At 47.1% G+C, this 12,480-nt stretch overlaps 8 non-coding genes across 8 annotated transcripts; all 8 read right to left on the bottom strand.

The window, feature by feature from the left end:
• Window positions 1-1,056: 1,056 nt before the first annotated feature.
• Trnak-cuu (transfer RNA lysine (anticodon CUU)) lies at window positions 1,057-1,129 on the bottom strand. The gene has a single exon. It is a non-coding gene; the product is annotated as a tRNA-Lys (tRNA).
• Window positions 1,130-2,601: 1,472 nt separating this feature from the next.
• Window positions 2,602-2,674, bottom strand: Trnak-cuu (transfer RNA lysine (anticodon CUU)). The gene has a single exon. It is a non-coding gene; the product is annotated as a tRNA-Lys (tRNA).
• Window positions 2,675-4,137: 1,463 nt separating this feature from the next.
• Window positions 4,138-4,210, bottom strand: Trnak-cuu (transfer RNA lysine (anticodon CUU)). Its single transcript has one exon. It is a non-coding gene; the product is annotated as a tRNA-Lys (tRNA).
• A 1,445-nt stretch (window positions 4,211-5,655) lies between these two features.
• Trnak-cuu (transfer RNA lysine (anticodon CUU)) lies at window positions 5,656-5,728 on the bottom strand. The gene has a single exon. It is a non-coding gene; the product is annotated as a tRNA-Lys (tRNA).
• A 1,469-nt stretch (window positions 5,729-7,197) lies between these two features.
• Window positions 7,198-7,270, bottom strand: Trnak-cuu (transfer RNA lysine (anticodon CUU)). Its single transcript has one exon. It is a non-coding gene; the product is annotated as a tRNA-Lys (tRNA).
• Window positions 7,271-8,723: 1,453 nt separating this feature from the next.
• Trnak-cuu (transfer RNA lysine (anticodon CUU)) lies at window positions 8,724-8,797 on the bottom strand. Its single transcript has one exon. It is a non-coding gene; the product is annotated as a tRNA-Lys (tRNA).
• A 1,453-nt stretch (window positions 8,798-10,250) lies between these two features.
• Window positions 10,251-10,323, bottom strand: Trnak-cuu (transfer RNA lysine (anticodon CUU)). Its single transcript has one exon. It is a non-coding gene; the product is annotated as a tRNA-Lys (tRNA).
• A 1,459-nt stretch (window positions 10,324-11,782) lies between these two features.
• On the bottom strand, window positions 11,783-11,855 carry Trnak-cuu (transfer RNA lysine (anticodon CUU)). The gene has a single exon. It is a non-coding gene; the product is annotated as a tRNA-Lys (tRNA).
• Window positions 11,856-12,480: the final 625 nt, after the last annotated feature.

Consider the following 12,480-nt stretch of genomic DNA (forward strand, 5'->3'; position numbering starts at 1 on the left):
CGGTATGTTTCTTTTTCAGAACTGATAAAACACGAGCGTGACAGCATTCGAACCTGTAATCTTCAGATCCGAAGTCCGACGCCTTATCCATTAGGCCACACAGTCACTGACGACCAAGTGCAACTTGTATATGACTCATCTCGAAACGCTCACACCCCTGATAATTTGTGTTTTCGTTCTACACAGCCGCTGCCCTTGCTCTTTCCCACCCATTCGTTATATTCAACCTCTTACGTGACCGAACAAATATAGACTGGGAAACAAGACCACACACTTTGTGCATACGGAATCGAAGGCAGGGCGTGCCTCGCCGCATTTGCCATGATGGCCATTTGCTACTTCTGCAGAAGCTGCGGCGGCGACGACGACGACGACGACGACGACGACGACGACGACGACGACGACGACGACGACGACGACGACCGCGAGAGGCTCTGACATATGTGAGAAATACATCTATAAAATGTAATTCAGACTGCCTCGTCCCACCTTATGCTGAACCGCTTTGGCAAAGGCTTTATCTGCGCCATTCGCCTTAATCACATCTGAGAGTAATTCTTAATAAAAGGCATGTCGCTAATTGTTCGTCATCACAGATACTGTTTGCTATACGGCCACGACGCGCAACTGATTTCCAAAATTCGACTTCTTCCTTTGAGGATGGAACTCACGACCCTTGGTTTACTAGTCCAGTGCTCTACCCATGAGCTAAAGAGGCGCGGCCTAGCGGTACTTTTGCGTACTTCGTCCTTACGGTCGTCTGGATCATCAGACTTCGGCTGACCACACTTCATATTACCGACTAATATTTGCAGCTATGGCGACCCTTTACTGCTTGGCTACACATCTGACACGTAACCGATGTCCTCTCCAAACAACAACACTTGCATTTCAGAACATGTCTTTCACACATGTCTACAAAATCACCTTCACCTTCAAATACAGTTTCCTTGCGACTGACAGAGACGTAGGCAAAGTTTAAAGTTGCTATTTCCATTACATCACGTTAATCAGAAAAACGGTAATTTACATCTGCAGCGGAACAAAATTCCGTTTCGCCCAGCGTGGGGCTCGAACCCACGACCCTGAGATTAAGAGAATCATGCTCTACCGACTGAGCTAGCCGGGCTGCTTCGGTGAATACTTGCCGGGCAGCACGTCACACAGTACTCGTTTGGGTTGGGTGGTCCCATACAGCATCTCTCCATGCTGCCTAATGTTTTCCTAACGTCACACTCGTCACGTACTTCACTTTTATTTCATAATCATTTCTGAGAGGTAAGGAATTGCATGACAACCTGCAGAGCTAGTGGCGTCAAAATTAACACTCATACTTGATGTGACTCAAAAGGCGAACGAGTTACTTTCCGACGTTGTTTTACATGTGCAAGTGCCAGTGGAAACTCGCGGTGACGGCACTCTGCCGACCATTTCGCTAGTTAACACCGGTCTTGTAGTGTGTGTTTCAAGCTCAAGAGCATCTCCAAGCAGAAAATGGTCAACAGCAACATTCAGACGGTTTCGTACTGCTCAAATGCTACATTAAAACGGTATGTTTCTTTTTCAGAACTGATAAAACACGAGCGTGACAGCATTCGAACCTGTAATCTTCAGATCCGAAGTCCGACGCCTTATCCATTAGCCCACACAGTCACTGACGACCAAGTGCAACTTGTATATGACTCATCTCGAAACGCTCACACCCCTGATAATTTGTGTTTTCGTTCTACACAGCCGCTGCCCTTGCTCTTTCCCACCCATTCGTTACATTCAACCTCTTACGTGACCGAACAAATATAGACTGGGAAACAAGACCACACACTTTGTGCATACGGAATCGAAGGCAGGGCGTGCCTCGCCGCATTTGCCACGATGGCAATTTGCTACTTCTGCAGAAGCGGCGGCGGCGGCGACGACGACGACGACGACGACGACGACGACGACGACGACGACGACGACGACGACGACCGCGAGAGGCTCTGACATATGTGAGAAATACATCTATATAATGTAATTCAGACTGCCTCGTCCCACCTTATGCTGAACCGCTTTGGCAAAGGCTTTATCTGCGCCATTCGCCTTAATCACATCTGAGAGTAATTCTTAATAAAAGGCATGTCGCTAATTGTTCGTCATCACAGATACTGTTTGCTATACGGCCACGACGCGCAACTGATTTCCAAAATTCGACTTCTTCCTTTGAGGATGGAACTCACGACCCTTGGTTTACTAGTCCAGTGCTCTACCACTGAGCTAAAGAGGCGCGACCTAGCGGTACTTTTGCGTACTTCGTCCTTACGGTCGTCTGGATCATCAGACTTCGGCTGACAACACTTCACTTTACCGACTAATATTTGCAGCTATGGCGACCCTTTACTGCTTGGCTACACATCTGACACGTAACCGATGTCCTCTCCAAACAACAACACTTGCATTTCAGAACATGTCTTTCACACATGTCTACAAAATCACCTTCACCTTCAAATACAGTTTCCTTGCGACTGACAGAGACGTAGGCAAAGTTTAAAGTTGCTATTTCCATTACATCACGTTAATCAGAAAAACGGTAATTTACATCTGCAGCGGAACAAAATTCCGTTTCGCCCAGCGTGGGGCTCGAACCCACGACCCTGAGATTAAGAGTCTCATGCTCTACCGACTGAGCTAGCCGGGCTGCTTCGGTGAATACTTGCCGGGCAGCACGTCACACAGTACTCGTTTGGGTTGGGTGGTCCCATACAGCATCTCTCCATGCTGCCTAATGTTTTCCTAACGTCACACTCTTCACGTACTTCACTTTTATTTCATAATCATTTCTGAGAGGTAAGGAATTGCATGACAACCTGCAGAGCTAGTGGCGTCAAAATTAACACTCATACTTGATGTGACTCAAAAGGCGAACGAGTTACTTTCCGACGTTGTTTTAGATGTGCAAGTGCCAGTGGAAACTCGCGGTGACGGCACTCTGCCGACCATTTCGCTAGTTAACACCGGTCTTGTAGTGTGTGTTTCAAGCTCAAGAGCATCTCCAAGCAGAAAATTGTCAACAGCAACATTCAGACGGTTTCGTACTGCTCAAATGCTACATTAAAACGGTATGTTTCTTTTTCAGAACTGATAAAACACGAGCGTGACAGCATTCGAACCTGTAATCTTCAGATCCGAAGTCCGACGCCTTATCCATTAGCCCACACAGTCACTGACGACCAAGTGCAACTTGTATATGACTCATCTCGAAACGCTCACACCCCTGATAATTTGTGTTTTCGTTCTACACAGCCGCTGCCTTTGCTCTTTCCCACCCATTCGTTACATTCAACCTCTTACGTGACCGAACAAATATAGACTGGGAAACAAGACCACACACTTTGTGCATACGGAATCGAAGGCAGGGCGTGCCTCGCCGCATTTGCCACGATGGCCATTTGCTACTTCTGCAGAAGCGGCGGCGGCGACGACGACGACGACGACGACGACGACGACGACGACGACGACGACGACGACCGCGAGAGGCTCTGACATATGTGAGAAATACATCTATAAAATGTAATTCAGACTGCCTCGTCCCACCTTATGCTGAACCGCTTTGGCAAAGGCTTTATCTGCGCCATTCGCCTTAATCACATCTGAGAGTAATTCTTAATAAAAGGCATGTCGCTAATTGTTCGTCATCACAGATACTGTTTGCTATACGGCCACGACGCGCAACTGATTTCCAAAATTCGACTTCTTCCTTTGAGGATGGAACTCACGACCCTTGGTTTACTAGTCCAGTGCTCTACCCATGAGCTAAAGAGGCGCGGCCTAGCGGTACTTTTGCGTACTTCGTCCTTACGGTCGTCTGGATCATCAGACTTCGGCTGACAACACTTCATATTACCGACTAATATTTGCAGCTATGGCGACCCTTTACTGCTTGGCTACACATCTGACACGTAACCGATGTCCTCTCCAAACAACAACACTTGCATTTCAGAACATGTCTTTCACACATGTCTACAAAATCACCTTCACCTTCAAATACAGTTTCCTTGCGACTGACAGAGACGTAGGCAAAGTTTAAAGTTGCTATTTCCATTACATCACGTTAATCAGAAAAACGGTAATTTACATCTGCAGCGGAACAAAATTCCGTTTCGCCCAGCGTGGGGCTCGAACCCACGACCCTGAGATTAAGAGTATCATGCTCTACCGACTGAGCTAGCCGGGCTGCTTCGGTGAATACTTGCCGGGCAGCACGTCACACAGTACTCGTTTGGGTTGGGTGGTCCCATACAGCATCTCTCCATGCTGCCTAATGTTTTCCTAACGTCACACTCGTCACGTACTTCACTTTTATTTCATAATCATTTCTGAGAGGTAAGGAATTGCATGACAACCTGCAGAGCTAGTGGCGTCAAAATTAACACTCATACTTGATGTGACTCAAAAGGCGAACGAGTTACTTTCCGACGTTGTTTTAGATGTGCAAGTGCCAGTGGAAACTCGCGGTGACGGCACTCTGCCGACCATTTCGCTAGTTAACACCGGTCTTGTAGTGTGTGTTTCAAGCTCAAGAGCATCTCCAAGCAGAAAATTGTCAACAGCAACATTCAGACGGTTTCGTACTGCTCAAATGCTACATTAAAACGGTATGTTTCTTTTTCAGAACTGATAAAACACGAGCGTGACAGCATTCGAACCTGTAATCTTCAGATCCGAAGTCCGACGCCTTATCCATTAGCCCACACAGTCACTGACCACCAAGTGCAACTTGTATATGACTCATCTCGAAACGCTCACACCCCTGATAATTTGTGTTTTCGTTCTACACAGCCGCTGCCTTTGCTCTTTCCCACCCATTCGTTACATTCAACCTCTTACGTGACCGAACAAATATAGACTGGGAAACAAGACCACACACTTTGTGCATACGGAATCGAAGGCAGGGCGTGCCTCGCCGCATTTGCCACGATGGCCATTTGCTACTTCTGCAGAAGCGGCGGCGACGACGACGACGACGACGACGACGACGACGACGACCGCGAGAGGCTCTGACATATGTGAGAAATACATCTATAAAATGTAATTCAGACTGCCTCGTCCCACCTTATGCTGAACCGCTTTGGCAAAGGCTTTATCTGCGCCATTCGCCTTAATCACATCTGAGAGTAATTCTTAATAAAAGGCATGTCGCTAATTGTTCGTCATCACAGATACTGTTTGCTATACGGCCACGACGCGCAAATGATTTCCAAAATTCGACTTCTTCCTTTGAGGATGGAACTCACGACCCTTGGTTTACTAGTCCAGTGCTCTACCCATGAGCTAAAGAGGCGCGGCCTAGCGGTACTTTTGCGTACTTCGTCCTTACGGTCGTCTGGATCATCAGACTTCGGCTGACAACACTTCATATTACCGACTAATATTTGCAGCTATGGCGACCCTTTACTGCTTGGCTACACATCTGACACGTAACCGATGTCCTCTCCAAACAACAACACTTGCATTTCAGAACATGTCTTTCACACATGTCTACAAAATCACCTTCACCTTCAAATACAGTTTCCTTGCGACTGACAGAGACGTAGGCAAAGTTTAAAGTTGCTATTTCCATTACATCACGTTAATCAGAAAAACGGTAATTTACATCTGCAGCGGAACAAAATTCCGTTTCGCCCAGCGTGGGGCTCGAACCCACGACCCTGAGATTAAGAGTATCATGCTCTACCGACTGAGCTAGCCGGGCTGCTTCGGTGAGTACTTGCCGGGCAGCACGTCACACAGTACTCGTTTGGGTTGGGTGGTCCCATACAGCATCTCTCCATGCTGCCTAATGTTTTCCTAACGTCACACTCGTCACGTACTTCACTTTTATTTCATAATCATTTCTGAGAGGTAAGGAATTGCATGACAACCTGCAGAGCTAGTGGCGTCAAAATTAACACTCATACTTGATGTGACTCAAAAGGCGAACGAGTTACTTTCTGACGTTGTTTTAGATGTGCAAGTGCCAGTGGAAACTCGCGGTGACGGCACTCTGCCGACCATTTCGCTAGTTAACACCGGTCTTGTAGTGTGTGTTTCAAGCTCAAGAGCATCTCCAAGCAGAAAATGGTCAACAGCAACATTCAGACGGTTTCGTACTGCTCAAATGCTACATTAAAACGGTATGTTTCTTTTTCAGAACTGATAAAACACGAGCGTGACAGCATTCGAACCTGTAATCTTCAGATCCGAAGTCCGACGCCTTATCCATTAGCCCACACAGTCACTGACGACCAAGTGCAACTTGTATATGACTCATCTCGAAACGCTCACACCCCTGATAATTTGTGTTTTCGTTCTACACAGCCGCTGCCCTTGCTCTTTCCCACCCATTCGTTACATTCAACCTCTTACGTGACCGAACAAATATAGACTGGGAAAGAAGACCACACACTTTGTGCATACGGAATCGAAGGCAGGGCGTGCCTCGCCGCATTTGCCACGATGGCAATTTGCTACTTCTGCAGAAGCGGCGGCGGCGGCGACGACGACGACGACGACGACGACGACGACGACGACGACGACGACGACGACGACCGCGAGAGGCTCTGACATATGTGAGAAATACATCTATATAATGTAATTCAGACTGCCTCGTCCCACCTTATGCTGAACCGCTTTGGCAAAGGCTTTATCTGCGCCATTCGCCTTAATCACATCTGAGAGTAATTCTTAATAAAAGGCATGTCGCTAATTGTTCGTCATCACAGATACTGTTTGCTATACGGCCACGACGCGCAACTGATTTCCAAAATTCGACTTCTTCCTTTGAGGATGGAACTCACGACCCTTGGTTTACTAGTCCAGTGCTCTACCACTGAGCTAAAGAGGCGCGACCTAGCGGTACTTTTGCGTACTTCGTCCTTACGGTCGTCTGGATCATCAGACTTCGGCTGACAACACTTCACTTTACCGACTAATATTTGCAGCTATGGCGACCCTTTACTGCTTGGCTACACATCTGACACGTAACCGATGTCCTCTCCAAACAACAACACTTGCATTTCAGAACATGTCTTTCACACATGTCTACAAAATCACCTTCACCTTCAAATACAGTTTCCTTGCGACTGACAGAGACGTAGGCAAAGTTTAAAGTTGCTATTTCCATTACATCACGTTAATCAGAAAAACGGTAATTTACATCTGCAGCGGAACAAAATTCCGTTTCGCCCAGCGTGGGGCTCGAACCCACGACCCTGAGATTAAGAGTCTCATGCTCTACCGACTGAGCTAGCCGGGCTGCTTCGGTGAATACTTGCCGGGCAGCACGTCACACAGTACTCGTTTGGGTTGGGTGGTCCCATACAGCATCTCTCCATGCTGCCTAATGTTTTCCTAACGTCACACTCTTCACGTACTTCACTTTTATTTCATAATCATTTCTGAGAGGTAAGGAATTGCATGACAACCTGCAGAGCTAGTGGCGTCAAAATTAACACTCATACTTGATGTGACTCAAAAGGCGAACGAGTTACTTTCCGACGTTGTTTTAGATGTGCAAGTGCCAGTGGAAACTCGCGGTGACGGCACTCTGCCGACCATTTCGCTAGTTAACACCGGTCTTGTAGTGTGTGTTTCAAGCTCAAGAGCATCTCCAAGCAGAAAATGGTCAACAGCAACATTCAGACGGTTTCGTACTGCTCAAATGCTACATTAAAACGGTATGTTTCTTTTTCAGAACTGATAAAACACGAGCGTGACAGCATTCGAACCTGTAATCTTCAGATCCGAAGTCCGACGCCTTATCCATTAGCCCACACAGTCACTGACGACCAAGTGCAACTTGTATATGACTCATCTCGAAACGCTCACACCCCTGATAATTTGTGTTTTCGTTCTACACAGCCGCTGCCCTTGCTCTTTCCCACCCATTCGTTACATTCAACCTCTTACGTGACCGAACAAATATAGACTGGGAAACAAGACCACACACTTTGTGCATACGGAATCGAAGGCAGGGCGTGCCTCGCCGCATTTGCCACGATGGCCATTTGCTACTTCTGCAGAAGCGGCGGCGGCGACGACGACGACGACGACGACGACGACGACGACGACGACGACCGCGAGAGGCTCTGACATATGTGAGAAATACATCTATATAATGTAATTCAGACTGCCTCGTCCCACCTTATGCTGAACCGCTTTGGCAAAGGCTTTATCTGCGCCATTCGCCTTAATCACATCTGAGAGTAATTCTTAATAAAAGGCATGTCGCTAATTGTTCGTCATCACAGATACTGTTTGCTATACGGCCACGACGCGCAACTGATTTCCAAAATTCGACTTCTTCCTTTGAGGATGGAACTCACGACCCTTGGTTTACTAGTCCAGCGCTCTACCACTGAGTTAAAGAGGCGCGGCCTAGCGGTACTTTTGCGTACTTCGTCCTTACGGTCGTCTGGATCATCAGACTTCAGCTGACAACACTTCATATTACCGACTAATATTTGCAGCTATGGCGACCCTTTACTGCTTGGCTACACATCTGACACGTAACCGATGTCCTCTCCAAACAACAACACTTGCATTTCAGAACATGTCTTTCACACATGTCTACAAAATCACCTTCACCTTCAAATACAGTTTCCTTGCGACTGACAGAGACGTAGGTAAAGTTTAAAGTTGCTATTTCCATTACATCACGTTAATCAGAAAAACTGTAATTTACTTCTGCAGCGGAACAAAATTCCGTTTCGCCAGCGTGGGGCTCGAACCCACGACCCTGAGATTAAGAGTCTCATGCTCTACCGACTGAGCTAGCCGGGCTGCTTTGGTGAATACTTGCCGGGCAGCACGTCACACAGTACTCGTTTGGGTTGGGTGGTCCCATACAGCATCTCTCCATGCTGCCTAATGTTTTCCTAACGCAACACTCGTCACGTACTTCACTTTTATTTCATAATCATTTCTGAGAGGTAAGGAATTGCATGACAACCTGCAGAGCTAGTGGCGTCAAAATTGACACTCATACTTGATGTGACTCAACAGGCGAACGAGTTACTTTCCGACGTTGTTTTAGATGTGCAAGTGCCAGTGGAAACTCGCGGTGACGGCACTCTGCCGACCATTTCGCTAGTTAACACCGGTCTTGTAGTGCGTGTTTCAAGCTCAAGAGCATCTCCAAGCAGAAAATGGTCAACAGCAACATTCAGACGGTTTCGTACTGCTCAAATGCTACATTAAAACGGTATGTTTCTTTTTCAGAACTGATAAAACACGAGCGTGACAGCATTCGAACCTGTAATCTTCAGATCCGAAGTCCGACGCCTTATCCATTAGGCCACACAGTCACTGACGACCAAGTGCAACTTGTATATGACTCATCTCGAAACGCTCACACCCCTGATAATTTGTGTTTTCGTTCTACACAGCCGCTGCCCTTGCTCTTTCCCACCCATTCGTTACATTCAACCTCTTACGTGACCGAACAAATATAGACTGGGAAACAAGACCACACACTTTGTGCATACGGAATCGAAGGCAGGGCGTGCCTCGCCGCATTTGCCACGATGGCCATTTGCTACTTCTGCAGAAGCGGCGGCGGCGACGACGACGACGACGACGACGACGACGACGACGACGACGACCGCGAGAGGCTCTGACATATGTGAGAAATACATCTATATAATGTAATTCAGACTGCCTCGTCCCACCTTATGCTGAACCGCTTTGGCAAAGGCTTTATCTGCGCCATTCGCCTTAATCACATCTGAGAGTAATTCTTAATAAAAGGCATGTCGCTAATTGTTCGTCATCACAGATACTGTTTGCTATACGGCCACGACGCGCAACTGATTTCCAAAATTCGACTTCTTCCTTTGAGGATGGAACTCACGACCCTTGGTTTACTAGTCCAGTGCTCTACCACTGAGCTAAAGAGGCGCGGCCTAGCGGTACTTTTGCGTACTTCGTTCTTACGGTCGTCTGGATCATCAGACTTCGGCTGACAACACTTCATATTACCGACTAATATTGGCAGCTATGGCGACCCTTTACTGCTTGGCTACACATCTGACACGTAACCGATGTCCTCTCCAAACAACAACACTTGCATTTCAGAACATGTCTTTCACACATGTCTACAAAATCACCTTCACCTTCAAATACAGTTTCCTTGCGACTGACAGAGACGTAGGCAAAGTTTAAAGTTGCTATTTCCATTACATCACGTTAATCAGAAAAACGGTAATTTACATCTGCAGCGGAACAAAATTCCGTTTCGCCCAGCGTGGGGCTCGAACCCACGACCCTGAGATTAAGAGTCTCATGCTCTACCGACTGAGCTAGCCGGGCTGCTTCGGTGAATACTTGCCGGGCAGCACGTCACACAGTACTCGTTTGGGTTGGGTGGTCCCATACAGAATCTCTCCATGCTGCCTAATGTTTTCCTAACGTCACACTCGTCACGTACTTCACTTTTATTTCATAATCATTTCTGAGAGGTAAGGAATTGCATGACAACCTGCAGAGCTAGTGGCGTCAAAATTAACACTCATACTTGATGTGACTCAAAAGGCGAACGAGTTACTTTCCGACGTTGTTTTAGATGTGCAAGTGCCAGTGGAAACTCGCGGTGACGGCACTCTGCCGACCATTTCGCTAGTTAACACCGGTCTTGTAGTGTGTGTTTCAAGCTCAAGAGCATCTCCAAGCAGAAAATGGTCAACAGCAACATTCAGACGGTTTCGTACTGCTCAAATGCTACATTAAAACGGTATGTTTCTTTTTCAGAACTGATAAAACACGAGCGTGACAGCATTCGAACCTGTAATCTTCAGATCCGAAGTCCGACGCCTTATCCATTAGCCCACACAGTCACTGACGACCAAGTGCAACTTGTATATGACTCATCTCGAAACACTCACACCCCTGATAATTTGTGTTTTCGTTCTACACAGCCGCTGCCCTTGCTCTTTCCCACCCATTCGTTACATTCAACCTCTTACGTGACCGAACAAATATAGACTGGGAAACAAGACCACACACTTTGTGCATACGGAATCGAAGGCAGGGCGTGCCTCGCCGCATTTGCCACGATGGCAATTTGCTACTTCTGCAGAAGCGGCGGCGGCGACGACGACGACGACGACGACGACGACGACGACGACGACGACGACGACCGCGAGAGGCTCTGACATATGTGAGAAATACATCTATATAATGTAATTCAGACTGCCTCGTCCCACCTTATGCTGAACCGCTTTGGCAAAGGCTTTATCTGCGCCATTCGCCTTAATCACATCTGAGAGTAATTCTTAATAAAAGGCATGTCGCTAATTGTTCGTCATCACAGATACTGTTTGCTATACGGCCACGACGCGCAACTGATTTCCAAAATTCGACTTCTTCCTTTGAGGATGGAACTCACGACCCTTGGTTTACTAGTCCAGTGCTCTACCACTGAGCTAAAGAGGCGCGGCCTAGCGGTCCCATTGCGTAAGCGTCCTTACGGTCGTCTGGATCATCAGACTTCAGCTGACAACACTTCATATTACCGACTAATATTTGCAGCTATGGCGACCCTTTACTGCTTGGCTACACATCTGACACGTAACCGATGTCCTCTCCAAACAACAACACTTGCATTTCAGAACATGTCTTTCACACATGTCTACAAAATCACCTTCACCTTCAAATACAGTTTCCTTGCGACTGACAGAGACGTAGGCAAAGTTTAAAGTTGCTATTTCCATTACATCACGTTAATCAGAAAAACGGTAATTTACATCTGCAGCGGAACAAAATTCCGTTTCGCCCAGCGTGGGGCTCGAACCCACGACCCTGATATTAAGAGTCTCATGCTCTACCGACTGAGCTAGTCGGGCTGCTTCAGTGAATAATTGCCGGGCAGCACGTCACACAGTACTCGTTTGGGTTGGGTGGTCCCATACAGAATCTCTCCATGCTGCCTAATGTTTTCCTAACGTCACACTCGTCACGTACTTCACTTTTATTTCATAATCGTTTCTGAGAGGTAAGGAATTGCATGACAACCTGCAGAGCTAGTGGCGTCAAAATTAACACTCATACTTGATGTGACTCAAAAGGCGAACGAGTTACTTTCCGACGTTGTTTTAGATGTGCAAGTGCCAGTGGAAACTCGCGGTGACGGCACACTGCTGACCATTTCGCTAGTTAACACCGGTCTTGTAGTGTGTGTTTCAAGCTCAAGAGCATCTCCAAACAGAAAATGGTCAACAGCAACATTCAGACGGTTTCGTACTGCTCAAATGCTACATTAAAACGGAATGTTTCTTTTTCAGAACTGATAAAACACGAGCGTGACAGCATTCGAACCTGTAATCTTCAGATCCGAAGTCCGACGCCTTCTCCATTAGGCCACACAGTCACTGACGACCAAGTGCAACTTGTATGTGACTCATCTCGAAACGCTCACACTCCTGATAATTTGTGTTTTCGTTCTACACAGCCGCTGCCCTTGCTCTTTCC

Source organism: Schistocerca gregaria, chromosome 8 (genome assembly GCF_023897955.1).
Source record: "Schistocerca gregaria isolate iqSchGreg1 chromosome 8, iqSchGreg1.2, whole genome shotgun sequence".
Lineage (NCBI taxonomy): Eukaryota > Metazoa > Arthropoda > Insecta > Orthoptera > Acrididae > Schistocerca > Schistocerca gregaria.